The 23,350-nt window shown below is 42.9% G+C and overlaps 1 long non-coding RNA gene across 1 annotated transcript; it reads left to right on the forward strand.

Moving 5' to 3' along the window:
- Positions 1–6,637: 6,637 nt before the first annotated feature.
- Positions 6,638–7,200, forward strand: LOC144694620 (uncharacterized). The gene is made up of 2 exons (XR_013579785.1): positions 6,638–6,784; positions 6,891–7,200. It is a non-coding gene; the product is annotated as an uncharacterized LOC144694620 (long non-coding RNA).
- Positions 7,201–23,350: the final 16,150 nt, after the last annotated feature.

Genomic DNA, 23,350 nt, shown 5'->3' on the forward strand with positions numbered 1-23,350 from the left:
AGATTCTTGAACTTCTCTTGTTGGCCATAGTTGGATTTGTTTTCCTACTTGCTTTTTCTACCTTAAAGGGATGTAAATTTATGGCAAACAGTGAATTATTTCTTGAAATGCTATCCATTGCCTGTCTACAATCATACATTTGAATGTATTTTCCAATCTACGTCAAGCCAAATTGCCCCTCATAACTTAGTAGTTTCAAATGTTTTGATTAAAGGCCAAGTTGTGGATTGAAATACAACACTTTCAAACCTTATTTAAAATTAAACCATATTACGGTCACTCCTCCCGGAAGGCTTCTTTACAACGAGATTATTAATTAGCCCGTTTTTATTGTACAATACTCGATATAAATAACACAGCCTCTGGTTGGTTTGTCGACGTTGTGAGGTAGAAGGCTATCATGTAAACATTCCAGGATTTCGTACTCCTCAGCATTAGTGCTAATTAGGTTTGCCCAGTCTATTTGCAGATTGAAGACCCCCATGATTACTATGTTACCCTTATTATATGCACATCTAATGTCCTACTTCATAGAATGCCCTACACTACCACTACAATTTGGTGGCCTATAAACTACCAATATTTTCTATCTCTTGCTCTTTTTTAGGTTCAAACAAAATGACTTTACACCTTGATTTTCTGATCTAAGATCTTCTCTCATTAAATTACTGATTCTATCTTTTATTAATAGTGCGAGCCCACCTTCTTTTCTTTTTTGCCTATCGTCCATAAATGGAGAATACCCTCGGCCATTCAGTTCCCAGCCTTGGTAACCCAGCAGCCACGTCTGCATAATGGCAACTTCATCTAACTTTTATTTCTATTTGTGCCATTGTGCTTTCTAATTTAGCATCGAGCTGCCCATGCTGTCTTAGCAGAACTTCATTCTTGGCCCTCCAAACGCCGTTAGTATCAACGTGGACCAAAACCATTGGATCCTCCCACTCCCACTGCAAGTTCCCCCTCCAGCCCAGAGCAAACGTCCTCAACGCTGGAACCAGGTAGGCAGCACAGCCACCTGGACTCACACTTTCGAGAGCATAGAACTCTTTATATCCCCCTGTATATGCTACCCCATAACAGTACGGCATTCCTCTTCAGTCTCCCCATTGCAATCGCATCCTTCACATGCTGCCATGTTCAATTTGTTCATCCACATTACAGTCCTTTTCCTCACCCACACAGATAGCAAGCACTTCATTCCTATTGGAAAAAGTCAGGGGCTGAGACTCCTCCATCAATACATGCTGGTTCACCTTACCTGCCTGACTCGCAGTCACACCCGCCTGTCCCTAACCAGTGACCACTTTCTGGAACAAAATGTCCGGATAACTCTCCCCTTTCCTGGTGTCCGCACCTCAGATTCCAAGCTCAACAACTCAGAAATGAAGCTGCCTGAGCTGCAGACACGTTCTGCAGATATGGTTGTCTGGGATGATAGCGCATCCCACAGATTCCCATAAACTGCAGTCATGGCACACCATCAGTCCTGCCATTTCTGTACAACCTTATTCATTAAAATTGCTCAATAATTTACACAAATAAAGGAACAGAAGGTTGCACTCACCACGTTTGGAGACAAGGAAGCAAATTGACCAACTGTAGGGGGCACATGAAACAAACTCCCCACAACTCACTCAGACAATGTATCACCCACGCGTGGCCATGTGTCCTCTCTTCCTTAAATAGTGCCACATCCAGTGTAGGCAGTAGGGGCCTCAGTTTAATGTCCAATCTGAAAGATGGTACCACAGACAGTATAGAACTCCCTCAGGACCGGGCTGGAGGGTCAGCTTTGAATATTTTGCACTGAAACCCTGTGGTGAGACTTCAACCCAGAACCTTTGGACTCTCAAATAAAAATCCTCCCAACTAATCTATGACTGATAACCATGAAATAAAATATAAATAAAATAGCATAAAATAAAATAAAAATAGGTCATTGATGGACCTGAACCTGAATAATAAACTGGAAGATTCAAAAGTGAAACTATAGCCTGTTGCTTTGATGCACCCGGACTAAAATGCAGAAACCAGAGTAAGTACCAGATGCATCAGATCGTGCTTGGAGCAACCAGATCTCTGAAATTATACATTGTCATGAGTATTAGTTGTAACTTTATTAATACACACGGTGCACTTACACTGATCCCTGGTGTTTTTCTCCCTCTAATCCCCAGGCTGGAAAGTCACACTCTCATCGGTTTTTGTCCCAAGCATCTCGCCACCACTCTCAATACAACTGGTCACAAATGGATTTGAACGTGGGATCAAATTCCTTCACAGACCGATCTGGCCCAATCTGCAACGCCTCACACTGAACTACAGGAGCCTGCAGCAGATCAATTGAGTGTTTGTGTTAATTTTAATCTAATAAATAAATTCTAAGGAGCAGCGAGCTACATTTATTGTTAATTTTATGTCATTTTGATTTAAATATTAACACCAGTCTCCAGTTATTTACATTGCTGTTCAATCTGTTTATTTCATGTTTAATCTTTAATCTGTTTCAAGATGTGGGAGAATCAATTCAGGATGATAGGATACCTTATCCAAGTGAACTGACAGAGTTTCTATTCCAACCTGGAGTTTATAATGCTTATCAACGCACATATGAACAGACTTGTTGAATAGTAGAAATTCAATCATCCCACGATCAGTGCAGTACCATCTTCACATTGTTCCTCGTTAGTATAGTGCTTCGTGTCCCCACATATCACGCGCTAGGCCGGCGTTCAAACCCCCCCCCCCCCCCCCCCCCCCCCCCACCCCCGCATTTATTATAAATAAAGAGAGGATTGGAAATTGATATTAGAATTTGATAACGGTTGGTTTCGAGGAGACAGTGAGTGTATGTAACGATTGCATATCCGTGACAGGCAGGGTCAGGAACAGTCAGTCCGCGACCTTTAAAATTCGGAGCCCTCCCGGAGTTGGAAACCAGAAACGGGACGGCAATCTGAATCTTTCTGACTGACTGATCAGAGCCCAGCTGGATTATTATCACCCATTCCGGGCACCACACTTTAGGAAAGATGTCAAGGTGCGAGAGATAGTGCAGAGAAGATTTACTATAATAATGCCAGAGATGCGAGGCTCCAGTTATGTGGGAAGCTGGGGCGTGCTTCTTGCAGCCGAGGAAGTTAAGAGGATTTTTAATGGAGCTGATCAAAATGTTGAAGGCATGCTGAAGCACATGAGAATTATTTGTTTCCATTGAGAGAAGAGGCGGCAACCAGAGGATAAAAAAATAACAAAATAATCAGAGGGGGAGATGATAAGAGTTTATTTGTTGCAGCGGATTATTTTGATCTGGAATTCACAGCCTGAAAGGAAATTGGGCGTAGATTCAATAATAACTTTCAGATTGGAATTCAATCAATCCGTGATGCTGGGAGGCTAAGAGTTATGGAGGAAGGAAAGAGCAGTGGAACTAATTGGATACCTCTTTCACAGAGCCCGCACAGGCAAGATGGCCGAATGACCTCCCTCTGTGCTGCATCATTCTATTACTGTATGAATTATTGTGGGTCAGAAACCTCCTGATAGCCGCAAAGAGCCGCATTAATCTCCCTGTTCGAGCTAATAAACAGTTTCTGAACTGAACCCACTGTTTAATCATTATTGAATCCTTCCCACTGGGGGCAATGTCCGGCTGTGATCTCGCTAGCGACCAGATATTGGAGTTTGGATCATCAGCTGTCAGTCAGTCCAGTGTTAAAAGCCTGGAATCGCGCAGAACTGGGGACAGCACATTTCCTGGGAGACCGAGTCCTCACTAAAAGGCCGGGAGTTGGAGAGTGAGGAACAGAACAACTGCGACACTCCTCTCTGTTTACTGACTCTTCATCCCTCTCAGTGAAACTTGTGGCAGGAATGATTGATATTAATGCCCTTATGGACAGCAATTGTACTGCAGGAAATTATCCCAAATTGAACGTCATCTATGGAAACCCTAAAGGGTCGCAGTCTATTGTTCAAATTCAACTTCAGATTATTTAAAAATATAAAAAGGAAATAACGTTCCAGAAATACAATTGTAGCAAAAATGCTGAGACTGTGCACATTTCAGCACCACCCGCCTCGCCTCTGCCCACCATCTCGCTTCCCCCGCCCCCGCCACAGCACCACCACCCCCCCCACCCACTCCCACCCCCCCACCTCCACCCCCACCTCTCGCCTCCCAAAATCTCCCCAAGTGAAACTGCACAGTGTTAGACACAATGTTTATACAGATTAGGGGATTGATATTAGAATAAAATACTGTGCTTCATATATCCCATATATCAACCAACTCCGTCCCTGCCTCACCTCATCTGCTCCTGGAACCCTCATACCATGTATTTCCTAACTTGAGACTTTCCTAATGCAATGCTCTGCTCTCTGTTTCTCCAGCTCCCAATCTTCTTAAGATGTTACTTAAAATCTGTCACTTGGACCAAGATTTTTTAAATCTGACTTAATATCTCCTTTTGTGTCTTAGCGTCAAAATTTTTCTTCTTGGTATCTCTCTTCTTAATCACATTGGGAGGTTTCTCTGCATTAAAGGCGGTATAAAAATGCAAGACATTAGAATCATTGAAAGGTTACAGCACAGGCGAAACGTGTTGTGTCTGTACCAACTCTCTACCAGTGCAATTCACTGCTGCCACTCCACTGCCTTTTCCCCATTGTCCTGAAAATGACGTTGCAACATTCTCTTCAGGTAATGATCTAATTCTGCTTTGAAAGCCATGATTGAATTTGTCTCCACCAAACTCTCAGGCAGTGCATTTCAGAGTCTAGCCTGAACAAAAATGATTGTCCCCATGTCGCCTTTGCTTCTTTTGCTAATCACCTTAAATCTGTGCACCATTTTTCACAACTCTGCCAACAGCTTCCCCCTATCTAAACTATCCTGCAGACACATTATCTGGAATACGTCTATCAAATTCCTGTCAGCCTTCTCTTCTCCAAGGGGAACAGTCCCAGCCTCTCCAATCTATCCATGCAAGTGAAGATCCACATCCATGGAACCATTCTCTTGGATCTTTTCTACACCCTCTATAATGGCTTCATATCCTTCCTAAGTGGAGGCACCGAAAATTGGGCACAATACTCTAGCTGAGGTCAAAGCAGTTTTTCAGGCAGATTCCTCTTAATTCCTTCGTGTTTGCACTCTTTGCCCCGAGAATGTGTTATATTTGAAATGGTGTCACACGATGGAATGTATAATTTTTCAGTGAATGAGTGGATTTGTGGAGGGGGGAGGTGAGGGGGCGGACAGAATAAGAGTTACGTAATGGAAATTGTGTCATTAATCGGTGAGTGGAGATATAAAAGAGCTCGGTCTGAACCTTGTGAACAATAATTGCACTTTTCATTTAACTCTACTGAATGACTGGTGTGAGCTTCAGGAATAGCCATATGTGAACCCCATCAGCTATTGCAGTTATCAACTATCACTTCAGTCCAAGAGAAGGTGATTCATTATTGGGTGTTGTGCATCATTAATTTTTGACGGTGGTTGAAAATATACTAGTTACCAATAGGGAACGGTTTAGTAATAAAATCTGGGAAAATATGTCCAAACCTCCTGACCAGTCAATGATGGTGGTATAGTGGTCAGCATGGTTACTTCCCGGTTTCGATTCCCGCCCATCATAGTCAGCAACCTCTAAATTAGTGAAGTGGTTAACTTTAAGTGTGCAAGTGAAGTTCAAGCGGATCGGCGGCATTTTACTTGTAAAATACAGGCGGGTCTAATTCGAATAAAAATACAGGCTTGTTTCCGCATTGTTAATAATTATGACATTCCGTGAACTGTACCGTGGAACCGGAAGGAAATTACTCGGATTCAGCGAAATTCACTGATTCTCCGAACCTTTTCGCTCCGACACTTCCTGTTCCTTATTTAAACTTCAATTCCTGCTCATGGGTTGTTGTAGTCTTCAGAAAGCGAGACTCAGTGCTGCAGGCGCTGGGAATCTGAGATAACAACAGAAGTTGCTGGAAAGACTCAGCAGGTCCGGTAACATCTGTGAGGAGAGAAATGGAGGGTCAACATTTCAGGTCTACACAAAGATCCCAGAGCTGATCCGTTAATCCAAGCTTCCCCGCTGCACAGAAACTCCCGGCCAGACCTGCTGACTCTTTCCATTTTCCGGCTTTCATTCAGCTTTATTCTTCAGGAATTTCATTCCCTTCCCATGCGAATATTTTCTGTGAAACTTTCAGCATTGCCCTCGGTTCTTTGTTTTATTGTGTTTTTATTTTGTTCAAAGAATGTAGATGGTATCCTGGGAAATCGCATAGAACCACTGTTCAATCCAGAGTAAAAATATAACGGGGCAGGTTTGTAAATATAGAATCGACAACGGAAAGCGTTTTATTAGGAATGGGTTGTTTTTATTCTTACAACTGAAATGTGAGGCAATCCGAGTGCAGAGAATGTATTTCCTGACAGTCTGTGAATTTCTGCGGTTATGTTGCAGTTCTCGCTTCCGGCCACTAGTCGTCACTAACCTGTGACACAGCGAAGTTCCCAGGTCAGAGAGAAGTGCACAACAATGGTTCAGTTTATGCTCGATTTGGACATGGGCCCCAATCTTCCAAGCAGCAGCAAAGCGGAGGGAGACGCTTCTGACCACGTTTGAAATTGCACCGTTACCCGTTTGCAATGTCTAGAGCCGGAACTGCCTCCACCGGCCAGGGGCACTCAGTGACTGTCAAATAGAAATACAGGAATCCAAGCGAACACAAGAAGACTACACGCACAAACAGGGCCAGGGAACTACATTCATATGTAAATGAATTTGAAACAGTGCTGTAAAGGGTTAACCTTCAATTACTGTGTTTTACGTGTTAATTTTGGATGCTGTAGTTGATGAAACATTGATGTTTGTTTTTAGATGGTTGCTGATGAATTGCTGCCTGGCATAATTAAAACATTTACCTTCGGCCGAATCCTGTCTTAAGTTGGATTTCCCGAGTGAAAACAGTTAAAGGAAAATGTAGTTATTGCACAGAAACAAAAGCAGCCCATCGCCTGTTCCCCGAAGCTGGTCGCCAGTCGGATTGGCAGATCCTGGCCGCCACGGGGTCCTGTAATATTCTAGACTTTGTCTTTCGCAAAGCCTTACGGTTATGTGGAACATTAAAGTGTGACGGCTAAATGGTTACGTCACCACAGTGAATAAATGAAGCTCTTTCATAATTGAAGTTCACAGTCCATTGTACATGTAAGGTTTACATTAGCATTCTCGAACACTGAGGTGATGCGCCGTAGGTTTATTAAGGATACAATAATAGGCAAGCGGGAAATGGAACTTACATCACAAATTGCTGTGGGCGATCCAAACATAGCAAAAAGCTAAGCTCAGTATCTGAGGCCGAATATACAATAAAGCATTGAGTCAGTATACGTTTGTTTCCGTTTACTAGACAATGCTTTAAAGCTAAAATAAAACCTCTACAAATTGATTTTAACGATAATTTTACACTTGATAAATACCCATAAATTAAACATTTAACAGCAACTCTGATGTTGCTTTTGTATCTATCATATTAAATAAGATGATGTATGTTCCTTAGCAGAACGACACAAACGGTTATCAAATGAGTTAAGCTCCCATAAAATGGTGAAATAGTAAACAATGAATGGATCCAATAAAACCCCTTATTATTTCATTCTACAACTTACCATTGTTACATGGTAGGTTGAGGCCATTTTAAAAGTAATTTCTTTAGCATGTTGCTTCCCGTTTAAAGGGCAAGGATCAAAAGAAAGGGGAAAAAACAGCACAATAGGATGGTCTGATAAACTTTTTTTTACAGTGCCTGTTATTGAGATTAAAGTATTTAATGCCAACAATAAACTCGATCTCCTCAAGGTCATATATCTATCACGACGTATATTATGACTCCGTCCTTCATCCGCTGGTTTAATGCATTACTTCAGAACCAGGTTTAGCATTTCATTTAGTAGTTTTAGCCTTCCATTGGAACCGTTCTTTTGAATATGTTAATCAGCGTCGGCGCTTCGTGATCATAGTTTCACTTTTGCACGTACACAGGTGCCTTATAGTATGCACTACATTATATTCAAAACAGAAAAATACTCTCCTTCCTGGCTGGCTAGGAAAATATATGTGGGGTGGAAGGTGTTTCAGTCTGGAAGTCTGAAGTTATTTGTTTGGAATCTGCCCCTCCATTACCCCGATGTTTAGGATACAGTTCAAGTTATCAAAGCTAACCTTCACATTAATCAGTGTAACCAAGGAAACAACCATCTACAAACAGAACTATTATTTAACCGTCTTAACTACATTTCCGTGGCTCTCTGTAGTTTGGTTACTGATATCAGGTTGATTTTATTTTTAGAGTTGTACCCATCTGGTTTATATTTAGGAGGACTGGGTAAATAGATGCAGGTAGCTTCCCTTAGTTGAGGGACCAAGAACTTAACGCATGATATAAAGCATTCAATTTCAGAAGGATTTAGAATTGATGGTGAAGGAACATCTTTATGTCGACAATTGAGAACTGGTGCAATTCACAGAGTCAGAAATTATTCCAAAATAAAGAAGAAAAAATGTGATGTTGACTAAAAAATGGCAGGTATGTTCATACCAGGCGGGTAAATTTATTGAGACTATTTACTTGGCTGGAGGGTAAAGGCCCAGAAGGTTTCGCTGGTTGGAATGATCTGTTCCCTTGTTATAAAATTCCTTTTCACGGCTAATTGAGAGTTTAAGTTAATCCCTGCAAGAAAGATATCTAACGTCACATTGATGAGCCAGTTTCCTATTGCCTCCATAGTTAGATACCGAACAGGAGACATGGCACTCGTCTATTACCCCTGGAAATAATGGGGAGCGGAATCTGATGGGGGGGAACCAGGGTTTGTAACATTCACACCAATATTGCAACTAGACCATAAGCAACCACTTTGTTGCTTCTCTTCTAAAAGGATCTATCAATTAATATAACAGAGCATTATTCCTGTAGCCTGAAGTGGAAGGCAGCAAACGCTGATTCCCACATATTCGACTCCATATCTGAACCTCAATCATGACTGCTGCCTTTGAAGCTGGGGTGTAAAGTAAAAGGTTTCAGCAGGAAATTGAGGTGTACAGTCTCAGAGAGCAGTAGACATGAAACACACGGCACAGAATTCAGGAAATGTTTTCTGATGTCTGTTTATTTTCAATGACAACAAACCCCTTTGATCTAAACGGAAAGTTGGCCATTCTATACGGAGTCACGGGCTGTAATTCTGCTCTAAATTGGGCAGGACGTTTGGGTTTGATTTTTCACATTTTTAACCAATGACAAAATAAACATCCAAGGAGATTTCACCACATTAACGAGCTCTTCCCGGAACTTCGTTTGCGTCGCTGCATAAATGCACGTGTTTATACATGACTTCAAATGAGTGAGCATATACCCGGTCTCAGTGGCAATATAAGCAGCACCTCCATATTCTGGTTGGATACGAAGGACCAGAGCATCAGTCCACTGACTGACCACCAATGTTAGACTCAACAATATAAAATTGGCTGACACGGCGAACAGCAAAATAATGGATTTCCGTCGATTCTCCATCTCTGGATCGCGCTGATTCCCAGTCCTGGGAGTCCGGAGTCTCCTGCGGGCAATATTGGTTACAACAATGCGCCTGACTGTCAAACAATTAAACAGTAACATCAAAGCAAAAGGAACCAATGAAAGTAGAAAACTTTGTAACTTGAAGTAGTCTCCGCCTGCAGGAGACCTGAAAAAGGTCACACTGGGGATGAAACCCCACTGATTATTGTTAATTATTATTTTATGTTCAAATGCAAACCAACAAGGGATGCTCTCTAAACACATTAGCACAGAAACAATTATTATGACGATGGACGCAGTTCTAGCTGTGCAAAACCTGGTTTTCAGTTTCTCACAGCATATAGCTACAAACCGGTCAAATGTGAAGCAGACAGTAAACCACACGGACAAACCGATGTTGGTCGATGTCATGTACACCACGAGTTTGCAAATGACAGTGTAGGAGAGGAATGAATATGGAAAACGTTCCCGGAAAATTTGATGTGCAATTCTATAGACGAGCGTAACCAGTAGATCCACTGCTGCCATGGCCACCATATAGATAGAGATACTTTTGGAAAGGTGGCACTTTCCTCTGCAGAGGGTCACTATTGTCAGAATGTTCACTGTAAGCAAGAGGAAGAAGAGGTAAATAATGGGGGATTCAGAAAGCTCTGGCCACATGTTGTGGGGCAATGTGTAAATGTGCTTCAACTGACAATTGGGTGCACGGTTTCCATTTTAATATTAGGCAAACATTGATGACATCTCTTTCGAATCAAATAAATCATTGAACACTGAATGCCCTTCAGACACATTTCTGTCAGAATGTAACAGTGTCGTTCGGATTCAGGGAGGGGAATGGTAAAAGAGAACGGCCCACAACATCGAGACCCAGACGCTGAGAACTCATGACAGGAGCCGGGGGCCTGGGATCGTGGGATGCAGCTTTGGCGGGGGGTGGGTGGTTAGGGGGTGAATGGTTGGCTGAGGTGTGGTGGTGGTGGTGGAGGTTTAGCGGCTTGGGACGACATTTTAAAACATAAGCCATCAGTCAATCATCTGTCATTGTTCTACAAAGACTTGATTTCTACGATTAACACCATTAAAATGCAAAAATAAAGTCAACAAATCTTCCATACCTGTGCGATTCTGGGAAGATTGGGTGTAAGTAGCAACAACTACAGCTTATATATATATGGCGCCTTCAATGAAACGCCATAGAAGCAAACTAGGCAGCGAACACGTGGGGAGCATTTAGGACGGTGGCTAGAAGCTTGATCAAAGATTGAAGCTTTAAGGAGTATATTGAAATGTGGAAGAGACGTAGAGAGGTGGGGAGGTTTGTGGCGGAAAATTCAGAGAGAAGGACCTAAGCACCCAGGATAGATGTGCTGTAGGTACACCCGCAGTGCTGTTACGGAGGGAGTTCCAGGGTTTTGACCGAGCGCCATTGAAGGAATGACGATACATCTCTAAGTCAGAATGATCAGTGTATTGGAGGATCATTTCTCGGTGTTGTTGTTCCCACGAGTCTGTTGTCCTTGTCCTTCTAGGTGGTCGTAGATTTGGGAGATGCGGCCGAAGGAGTCTGGGTGAGCTCCTGATTGAGTCCCTGTTAATGTGAAAACAATTGCTCCGTTTGAGGGTGATGTCGACGAGTGGCAGCATGTTGATGGGAAACAGGAAGCGGACAGGGATAGATCCTTGTGGCGGTTTCGATATCAGTAGTAATGGCGCAGAAGAGGGAAGAGAAACCCCTGTAATCGATCCTCTGGCTATGATTAAATGAAAAAGAATTGCACGGAATCACAGAATTGTTATGGTGCAGAAGGGGACCATTCGGCCCCTCATGTCGGCACCAGCTCTCCGAATGAGCAACCCATCTAGTATCATTCCCCGCATCCCACTTACCCCACACCCCTCCCGGCCACCTACCCCCGTCCCCCTACCCCCACGCTCCCCCCACCCCGCGCAGCCCCCACCTTCTTCCTGTTACCCTGCACATTCTTCCTTTTCAGATAACAGTCTAATTCACTTTGAGTGCTTCAACTGAATGGGCCCTCCACACAATCTCGGGCAGTGCATTCAAAAGCAGAACACTCGCTGCATGAAAATTTTTCTCCTCATGTCACTTTTGCTTCTTTTGGCAATTACATCAAACCTGTTCCCTCTCGTTCACGATCCATTCACGAGTGGAACATCTTCTCCCTATCTCTTCTGTCCAGACGCCTCGTCATTTAGAATACCTCCATCAAATCTGCTCGCAATCTCCTTTTCTCTGAGGAAAACCATCCTAACTTCTCCAATCTGCCTTCATAACCAAATTTCCTTCATCTCTGGAACCATTTTCGTGAATCTATTCCACCCTCTCTAATGCCTTCTCATCCTTCCTGAAGCGTGGCGCCCAGAACTGGACATAATACTGTAGCTGAGGCTGGACTGAGGCCTTGTACAAATGCAACATTAACTCCTTGCTTTGTACTCGATGATGAAGCCCAGGACACCTCACAGCACTGTCAACATATCCTGTAAACTTCAATATTCATCAACAAATAGTCGCTTAGTAGTCCAGAAATTGAGTATTGTTGAAAAAAGACATATTGTGGAAGCTTTTCGTCTTTCACTCAAGTGGACAATCGCGTGATTACCAATGCCAGGGCAATTTTTAGCAAATGCTGTCCGATCACAGAATCACATCTAATGTTGGACAGTGTGTTTTGATTTCTGCAAGCACGGGCTGATAGCGTACATTCTGTAACAGCAGAAGTGACGTGTTGTTTGATACGATCTGATAGGTCTCCTATCAAACAGAATCTCCCTTCTCCTGTTCACAACGGGCACGTTTTAGACCATACCCAACCTTCCCGCGCTTGCAAAACATAAAACACAGTGACCAATTTAAATGTGATTCTGCAGTTGGACAACATTGGCTAAATATTCCTCAGTGTGTTAAAGATTATGCTGACAAACAGTGTAAGACTGTCAGTTGAGCTCGTAGTGTGGCGCATCTGTGTGTGCACGGAAGTTACATATATCAATACCCAGAGCAGTGTTCTTTGCATCCAGAAATAACATGTACACACATTGTGCCTGTTTCAGCGTAACAACGTCAGTGATAGCCATTCTTTCCTCCGGGCGATGCCTTGACGAATGAAAGCAAAGCTGCATGCTTTAGAATTTGAATCAATGCTTGGCAGTTAACTGTCAGTCACCATTGACTTGTGTTTTCTCCATGGCAACGCCTCTGCCATTCAAATTCCACTTCCCAGCCTGTCAGCAGTCTCTTGTCAAACAGTATAAAGATGTTGCTTGCCTGACTTTGGTAGTTTTGCAATAGTCATGATGAGTGCAAGGCAAAAATCTTTGGCCAAATGTGTTTTTTTCAGCATTAGTAACTTTACGAACAGTTACATCCAAGTCCGTCTCGCCCTGCACACTCTTTAGTGTTGTACACTTTATTTTATAATATCCCTCCAATTTCTTCCTCCCAAAATGAATCAGTTCAACATGATTCAGCAGTGAACTTAATCTGACACCTGCCCAGCCATCCCACCAACTTGTCTACGACCCTTTGATGTTCTAAACTATCCTCCTCATATTTCACAATACCTCAAGGCTTTATTTAATCTGCAAGATTTGATTGTTTTCCTTGTACACAAAGGCCTAGGTCATTAATACATATCAGGGAAAACAAGTGTCCTAACACTGACCCCTGGGGAACTGCAGTATAGACCTTCATCCAGACTGAAAAAAAATCCATTCACTAAAACGTTATGTTTCCTTTCGCTGAGCGAGTTCTGTATCCACATTGTTACTGTCCATTGTATTGCATCAGCTGCAAAATTCCTCACAAGTCTGTTCTGTGGAATTCTATCAAATGGCTTTTGGAAGTCCATGCACACCATACCAACATTAGTGCCCTTATCAACCGCCTATGTTAACTGTTTAAAACAAAACTCCAGCAAGTAAATTGAACAAGAGTTTCCCTTGAGGAAGCCATCCATGCCAATTGAATAAAAAGAGTGCAGTCCCAGTTCACTACAAGACAATGTAAAGCGTTGGAGGAGGATTGCTTGGTCAACTGCGCCCGCAGACAGTCCTAGAATGATGAGGACAGGTTGTCACAGTCACACAGAAAGTTATTTGTTTCTTTTATAAAAGCCATTTTGGAACTGTAGTTGGGGAGGAACATTTCTGGAGGGATTGAAACATGGAATTCTGAAACATGATCACACAGATTAGGGAGGCAAAAATGCGTTTAAGGATTTAGCGGGAAACGGGACTTTGGAGATGGGACAGCAGTTTGTAAGCACGGCAGGTAAAAGGGCTTTTTTGAAGACAGGTCTGATCATGGAAAGTATGACCTCACCTGACGAAATAGAACCTTTAACAAAATCAGCTAACACCTGGACCAGCCGGTTAGGTTTGGGGGTCAGCAAGTTAGTCGGAATAGGGTCCAGGAAGCCAGGGAGTGGATCTTGTAGGCAAAATAAGTTTAGAAAGTAAATGATGCGATGCGGGCACCGAGCAGGAACATTACAGTTCTGGAGAAAAAAAAATCTTAAAATTAAACATTGGACGGTTCTATAACATTGTTTTAGTTTTAGGCAGTAGGAAAGGAATGATCTTACATATATTTGAATACATTATACTTTGCTGTGCTGAGCGCTAAAAGCATCGCTTCGTGGATCCTGCACAATAAAACCCACCTCCCCCATTTTCTGAGTTCTCACTGCAATCCCATCACATTTACTTCCTGCCATTTATTTGGAGGCCAGGATCGCGCGAGCGGCAATCGATGCTAATAACCTTCAGACTAATTTCCAAACAAGAAATGAAAAACAAAATTAATTTAAATGAAAGATTCGGCAGAGAGAATAAAAACCATTCAATGTAATTGAATACGCTGCTCTCTTTCTATTTACAAAGCGCGGGAGGGAGCTGCTCGGGAACTGAGCGGCTGCTGATGGAAAAGTAAAAATTGTTCCAGCCGAAGGTTTGGGAAAAACAAAAAATATTGTTAAAAAAATACCTTTCGAAGTCTCTGTTGATTGTGCGAGTTTGCAGTCAGAAGAAATAACTTAAAGTAGTCAGGGATCAACACACTAACGAAACGATGGAAAGATTACCTCCACCCACTCATCCGTCACCAATCGGCAAAAGATGCGGAATTTGCCAGCGACGCCCACATCCCAGGAATGAATAAATAAATACAGTTGATTTTATGATCTGCTAAACTATTGGGGTGGCGCAAACCATCCTCGGCATCTCTTTTCAGAGAGCGGAAACCGACTTTCCCTATTTGCCGAGCAGCAGAGCTCCTCACCGGCGAGGTGGACTCCTCAATACCCAGCGTATATTCGCCAAGTTACCCAGCTGGATAAATGACAAGGCAAGGAGGGCATTCTCATTCTGTTACATAATCATTAACAGTGAGATATTCAACAGCTATCAGACAGCAGGAAATACTGACTTACCAGGAGTACCAATGGCTACGAGCACGGGATAGTAAATATCCCTGATGTGTAGAATTATTGGCCGTTCCATTTTTAGAGGAATCCTCGCCTCCTGCCCTGTTTTGCAGTTCCCATTGGAATGTATCTGAGATTCTTAAGTGATCCCCTTTATAGTACAATCCGTGCCCAGCTGAGAAAAGCAGCTTGCATAACATTTGGCGTTAGTTCCAGTCACTTAACAAACAAACAGCGCTTCCGCTTCAGTGTATTCAGAACGGCAATGGCAAAATTCTGTAGGTCAGTCTCCGAAACACCTGCCATTGAAATTCAGCAGAAGGAAAGCCCAGAGGAAATGTGCCTCAATGTATACTTGATAACTTTGTGGATCAGTATGTCAACGACTCAACAAGGTTTCTGGATCTAGTTCAGGTCGATTTTAGATCTAGTCGTGCGCAGCGAGGAAGGTTTAATCAATAACCTTATAGAAAGTGATTTCTAAGGGAGAGTGAAAATAATATGGTAGTTTTGGAATGCAAGCTGTCCAATGTAGATTGGGTCATCGCTTTAAAAGTATGATTGTTAGTTAGCATTAATGCTAACAATAGTTAGCATTAAAAGAATTACTGCACAATTTTAAACACGTACATATCCCTTTAAGGTGCATCAGCCCCAAGGTAAAATAAGAATAGCGCAACCGTAGCGTGACGGTTAAGATGCCATAGTAATAAAGCTCTGGATTGGAAGGCTTTTAGAATTCAGCAAAAGAGGACCTACAATTTACCAGGATACAGTAAAGAGAATACGATATTACACCAACTGCTTTCTTTAAAAAATTGTAAACATTGCTATAAATTATGCAGATGAAGAAACAATCAATCGTGAGAGTAAACATTGACCCTTTGGACACAGAGAAAGGTGATATTATAATGGGGAGTGGGGAAATGGCTCAAAAACGATTCAGAATCAACGTGAAACCAAATATCAAGTGGACATAAGGAACTTGTGGAAATCTGTACTAGAAAATAAACAATCCTGGAGACATTCATGAGACTAAGTTGGAAGCAATCTTCAAGACCTTTCCACTTGCAACATTGGGTTTGACAGAAGAGGTGGCTGCAAAGAAAGCGGATGTATTGGGTTCGATCTTTCAGAATTACTTAGAATCCAGATCAGCTCCCAAGGATTGGAAGGTAACAAACCCCGATATTTAGGAATGGGGCAAGAAAGAAAATTGGGACCTATTAGCTTAACATCACTGCTAGGCAAAATGGTAATCTGGAAGGTGCTAATAGAACACTTGGAAAATCATAATGTTATTCACTAAAATCAATACAGATTTGTGAAGGGGAAATTGAGTCCGGCAATCTTATCAGCATTTTTGAGGATGTATTTATGTAGAGGATAAAGTGAACACAAATGAATGTGCTAACTTTGGATTTTCAGGAAGCACCCATTAAAGTATCCTTAAAGTTTCTTACACAATCTTGGGAATTATGGGATTTGGCGTAATATATTCGGGTGAAAACTGAATTGGTTAATGGACTGACAACAGAGAGTATGAAGAAAAGTGGCATTTTCACCTTGGCAGCCTGCAATTAGTGGGCTGACAGGTGGATGAATATTAAGGATCACTGAGGGTGGCAAGGGCACAAGGATGTACTCAGGGTGAGGGAGTTTTTTTATTCGTTCATGGGATGTGGATATCGATGGCCAGGGCAGCATTTATTACCCAGAGAGGTCACATCGGGAGTCACATGGAGGCCATAACAGGTAAGGATAGCAGATTTCCTTCATTAAAAGGCATTAATAAGCCGGGTCGGTTTTTACAACAATGGTTTCGTGGTCATCCATGGACCTTTGATTCAATTGCGTTCCACCATCTGCCATGGCGGGCTTTGAACGCGGGTCCCCAGAGCATTACCCAGATTACTAGCCCAGCGACAATATCAGTACGCCGTCGCCTCACAGATACCGCTTTTCAGGCAAGTCAATTTACTCCACGTGATATCAAGAAATGGTGGGGAACATTGGATACTGCAAAGACCTTGACAATATTCTGGCAATAGTACTGAAGACTTATGCTCCAGAATTTACCACGCCATAGCCAAGCTGTTCCAGTACATCTGTAACACTGGCGACCACCCGGCAATGTGGAAAATTGCCCAGGTATGCCCTACAGACAAAAGCAGGACAAATCCATCCCGGCCAATACCGCCCCAATATCCTTATCTCAATCATCAGTATAGAGACGGAAAGTGTCATCAAAAGTGCTATTGTGTGGCACTGCTTAGGAACAACCTGAACACTGACGCTCTTGGCTTTGCCAAGGTCACTCAGATCCTGACCTCATTGCAGCCTTGTTTGAAGCATGGACAAAAGAGCTGAACACTAAAGGTGAGCTGAAAGTGACTACCTTGATATCAGGGGAATCAGGGGGGAAACTGTCCGCTGGGTCTGAGCTGTGTACATTCGATATTAATGGCTGAGATGATGGAATTTAATTCGAAATGTAGAATAAGGTTATTTCCCAGCTTAGAGCATCAAGGGAGACCCCAGACTCAGGAGCTGCAACAAGAGGCCCATCATCTCAGTGCCAACCAGTAGCTCAATCGGAGATCCAGCTGCCAACATTATAACTGCAGCTTTTTTAATAAAGGCTATTCCAATTTTCACTGCCTCGACTGCTGGTAGCAGGCTTACCATTGAATCCCTCTTGACTAATAATTTGCTGGCAGATCAGAGAGTGACAATAGCATAAGATGCAGACAGGGATGTAGGACAGCCACCTGAGTGCTGGATCGACGTGATACTGCCCTGTGATAACGCTGAAAATATAAATGTTTCAGCACGGGGCAGAGAGCGCAATATCCTCACAGCCAACGCTTATTACAGCTTTGGTGAGGAGTGTGGGGTAACAAAATTTCTTTCTAACTCTTCACAAAGTTACGGTGACACTTCATATGCGGCCGCCATCATATTCTTGTTCCACAAATTAGTTTATTAAGCCCTATGTTTATTCACCTGCCAACGTCAATTTCTCTGCTGTGATTCTAGAATTTTATCCGTGGTCAATATATGAAGGAGCACAGTTTGATGTTGAACTGAATGAGTCACAGACATCAATCTATAATCCCTGAGTTATCAGCCTCCACCTCCAGAGAACACTGCCGCTTCCAGTGTCACAGGGTAAATGGGTAAAATGAAATAAAAAAAATATTGTATCAATCTCTCTGTCTCTTTCTCCAGCTCTCTCTCCCTCGATATCTCTCCATACCTCACACGCACATACAAACACACACCGATGCCAACACGGTTACTTCCCATTCTGGCCCAAGTGAATTGAAACGGAATATTCTCAGGAATAAGGGGCTGCCTCTAAAGAGATGGTTTGGGTAATGCCGAGTACATTCCCACGATATGGAAAGGATGGTCAGGCAAAACCAGAAGTTTTCGCTGAAGAAATATGTATAGAGCAAGATGAAGGAAGGTAAAGGTCGGCAGTTTTTTTTATTCATTCAAGGGATGTGGGCTTCGCTGTCTGGGCCAGCATATATTGTCCATCCTAATTGTCCTTGAGAAGTTGACTGTGTGCTGCCTTCTTGAACCTTTGCTCTTCCTGTGGTGTAAGTATAGGAAGTGTTGTTAGGGAGGGAGTGCCAGGATTTTGAACACGCGACAGTGAAGGGACGGCGATATATTTCCAAGTCAGGATGGTGAATGACTTGGACGGGAACGTTCAGGTGTTGGTGTTTCTATTTATCTGCTGCGCTTGACCTTCTAGACTGTAGTGGCCGTGGGTTTGGAAGGTGCTGCGGACAGAACCTTGGCCAGTTTCTGTTGTTCATCGTGTGGATGGTAAACACTATGCTGCTACCGTCCGTCAGGCCTGGAGGGAGTGAATGCTTGTGCCTAGGGTGCCAATCCCGCGGGCTGCGCTGACCTGGATGGTGTCAAACTTCTTGAGTATTGTGGGAGATGTACTCATCCAGGCAAGTGAGGAGTATCCCATCACACTCCTGATATGTGCCTTATAGATTGTAGACAGGCTCTCAGGAGTCAGGGAGTGAGTTGCTCCTGGCCGAATGCATAGCCTCTGACCTGCTCTTGTAGCCACAGTATTAATATAGCTAGTCAAGTTAGGTTTATGGTCAACGTTAACACCCATTATGTTGATTGTGGGGATTCAGTGTTGGTAATGACGTCAGACGTCAAGGAACGATTGTTAGATTCTCTCTTGTTGGAGATTATCATTGCCTGTCACTTGTGTGTTGCGAATGTTACTTGCCACTTGTCAGCCCAAGCCTGGATATTGCCCAGGTCTTGCTGCATTTGGACATGGACTGCTTCGGTATCCGAGGAGTCCCAAGTGGTGCTGAACATTTTGCAATCATCAGCGAACATCCCCAAATCTGACCTTATGATGGACGGATGATCATTGATGAAGCAACTGATGATGGTTCAGCCGAGGACACTACCCTGAGGACACTACACTGCAAGTGAGAACCATGGAAAAAATAGACAATTCAGAGGGGAAGTTAAAATAAATACAGGCAAAAAAAGAGTGACAAGGAGATAGATTAGCAGCAGAACTTTTTCTCTATATACATAAATATAAAAGGTTGCCAAAAGCAGGAACGAGCCAATTAGGGACTGGCACATGGTTTCACGTCTGGAGCCAGAGGGCTTGTCTTATGTTTATCAAGAACGGAAAATACTGCCAAAGACAGAGTGAAACGCGAGGTAGTTGCGACATTGGAAGGGATAAAAATGTAGAAAGATGAGGTATTAGAAACCTGGTTGTGCTTAAATGTTGAAAATTCACGAGGATTGGCACAGGGTCAGGGTATTGCGGAAGGTAAGTGCGGAAATTGCCGAAAGCAGTGGCCGCAAATTTCCAATCCTGTTTAGCGATCGTGGATGGTGCTGGAGGATTGTAGAATTGCAAATGTTATACCATTGTTCACAAAATGGATTTAATGATCATTTAGTCAACCACAGACGCACCAGTTTAACCTTGGCTGGTGGACGCGCTTTTGGAAACGACATCCAGAGACAAAATGAATTACCACATGGATAAGTACGGATTCATTAAGGAAAATATGCTTAGATTTGTTAAAAGCAGGTTGCGTTCAATTAACTTTATTGTTTTAGGCAGAAGACTGTCAGTGGAACCTGGACACAAAGTCAGCTGAATGATAGGAAACAAAGAATCGCGGTGAATAGTTATACAGTGGGATTCTGCAGGCGACAGTAGTATGATCAATGCTGTTTTTCGTATATATAGGATCTCGGCGTCAATGTGGATGGCACAATTTCAAAATTTATGAGTGACACTAAACTCAGAAATATTGTAAAATTCTGAGGAGAATAATGCTAAACCAACAGAGGACAGAGGCAGGCTGGTGGAACAGGTGGCACGAGGTGAAATTTAATGCGGAGAAGGGTGAAGTGTACATTTTTTTCAGAAACAGCGAGGAACGGCGAGAGAAGGTAAACTAGTTAAATGAGATACAGGAGCAGAGGGGCCTGGACAAAACTGAACAGTAGCCATTGAAGTTGGCAGCGCATGTCTGGAATTCAGTTAAATTAGTGACCGGTGATTTAGCGCAAAATCAAGTGGGTCACTGACTGTGCGGTGAATTTTCAATTCTCTCCCAGCATTCGGCGGAGTTACAAGGAGAGGGAACTGGGAGATTTTTCTAGCTGGCTTGCAGTCAGATTTGTTGTGCTTATGCCAAATATGGTAACAACTAACCTGCAGGAAAATTAATCCAACTACAGTTGCCATTTATGCGTTGATCTCAGAGACAGTCGACTCGCAGCACCGCTTGACAGAAGAGAAGACAACACTGTGGAGAGTTCTCGTTGCTTTCCGCTAGTATTTGCGCTGTTCTGAGTGTTCTTCATAAGAAGTGAAACCGAGATAAATTTAATTCAAAAACGTTATACGGCGAAAGTATTAGTTTCTCAGCCAGCGAATTATGTGTCGCCTACAAATATCTGAGCTATGACGTACATTTTACAATAATGGTGTTTTGTTTCATTTGGACGTGGTTTAAAGTAATTAGCGATAAATTATTACCCAGTTGTTCGACGCTTGTAAAGCACATGGAAGCAAATTATTTCAATGTCGCCAGCTGAAGAGTCGATGCAGAGCCAGGTTATTAAGGATGTGGGGGGTGCACAGCGAGCAGATCATTCAGGCACCAAATGAGCAATGGGCGTATTTTCTAGGTGGTGAGAGACAGGGAACGTAGAGAAGCAAAATGAGTTGGGTCTCCCAACAAGTGCAGGACTCAGTAACCACCAGAGCACATGTGCAAAAAATCATTTTAAGGTCTCAACCTCCAGGCTGTCATATCCGAGGTACCACTCATTCCAATAGATATTGAGACAACTGTCTTAACTTTGCTGCCACACAGATTTATGGAACAGGCTGAGTGGCATAAAACCTACAAACGAGTTTTGTGATGAAATGTTGTGAATTACATTCCACCATTTTGCTGTAAACATCACCTCCACTGGGGCCGCAAATGAATTAGGAATTCTTTATCTGTGATGACGCTGTATGCCGGTGCGAATTGAGAATTCTTAGGATGGTGCAGTTGAGGCAGGAGACCAGCCAGAAAGTTAGTGAATTTTTGAGAAGCCTTGAAATACATAATACACCTGTCCCTATTTCTCGTGTTCTTACAGGCGCTGCTCAGACGAAGCACCGGGATGATGTTGACCCTGGAGTGTAAGCAGCGCTGATTCCGCAGTTTAGTTGGTCACTTTAGGAGTTCAGTTCTGATAATGCTAGATTCGTATAATTAGAGGAAGGGTAAAGCAGAGAAGGTGCCCGTCCTGTCTTTGCTGGTTCGCTGAAGGAGACATTCACCTAGTGTCAATCCCTCGCCGTTTCCTGCACTTTTCTTTTTCTATTTCAGGGTTTATAACTGTTTCTAATCTCTTCAGAAAAGAAGAATGAAGGGTGGTCTGGTCGAGGTTTCTACCCTTTTAGAATCTTGTGTGAGATTATATAGGGAGAAGCTGCTTCCACCGGCGGTAAGAATGGGGTTGAATCAGAACATATTGTTGGCACTGATTCACAGCGATAGTGTCTCGGCCAGCCAAGGGAAAAGTCACGAAGAACTTCTCATACTTAGAGAAGCTGGGAATCTCGAAATAATTTCAAAAAATGATCGAGAACGCCACAATTTCGAGAAAAATGTTTTTTTTATTCCTTGCAAATCGTAGAAACATATCCATCCCTTCTGTTCTCTTGAATAATTCAGCGGACTTTGCTCTTTTTTCTGTCACTTCACTGGGATTGAGCCCTTTTACCCAAAAGGCTGCACTTGGATAAGGATTGGAGCCATGGACCCTCAGAATAAATGCCTGATGCTCTACCGACTCGGCTCTCCGGACTCCATTGAGTGTGTTTCCCATCGCTGCTTTCACTGCCTAACAAGAGTCATCACAGCGTTTATTTTTTCCATTTCGCTCTTTGGTATTTCACTGCCTGCAGCGCATTTCCCCCACAGACAGACCGGCAGCCTCCCTTTGGCTTCATTTCACAAATCTTCTCACTTGCATCAACGATTTGCTCCGAACCAGTGACGTGGGACGTGACAATTGTTGTTATCCTGGTTTGTGCACTGGACCTTCAGAGCTTTGAAGGGTGTATTTATTTCAGGGAGCTATTAAGTTGCAGAAAATGGAGGGGAAAGCTCCAAAGGCACAGAGATGGATTTCACGAGTGGGTAAACAATTTAATATGGTGTTTGTGGTGGGGAAAGTGTAATACCATCCCCTTGAAAGCAAGACAGCTCATTCGGAGTAACGCTTAAATTGTGTGAATACTAAGTGTAGGGGGTTAAATAGGCCTACCAGCCCGAGACCATAATTAAAACGATCCACCATGCACCCCTCCCCACTCTTTCCTGCATAACGCGCAATAACATAGATCACTCAACCCATTCATTTGCTCTGCTAAACCCGTAATGAGTAAAAGTGCTTCTTAACTATACACCTTCAAAGGTAAGATTGGTCCTTTCGGGCTTCTTAATATCAGTACGTAAACCCAAATGCTTTTTTCGGACTTTGTTACGTTGTTGTAAACTTCATAACACGCGCCCCCATGTTATTTCTTGCTGGGTTTTACTGATTTAGTTTTGTCACGTTTCTATCTTTATCCCTTCATGTTACATTCGGACGATCGCTATGCAGCCATTCACAGCCCCATCTGGACATATCTTTTGCTTCTTTACCATAACCATTACAAATTGCTATGCATTTTGCATCAAGAAACCTTTTCTCTCATTCCCTCCACCCTCACAGGC

Source organism: Cetorhinus maximus, chromosome 20, assembly GCF_964194155.1.
Source record: "Cetorhinus maximus chromosome 20, sCetMax3.hap1.1, whole genome shotgun sequence".
NCBI lineage: Eukaryota > Metazoa > Chordata > Chondrichthyes > Lamniformes > Cetorhinidae > Cetorhinus > Cetorhinus maximus.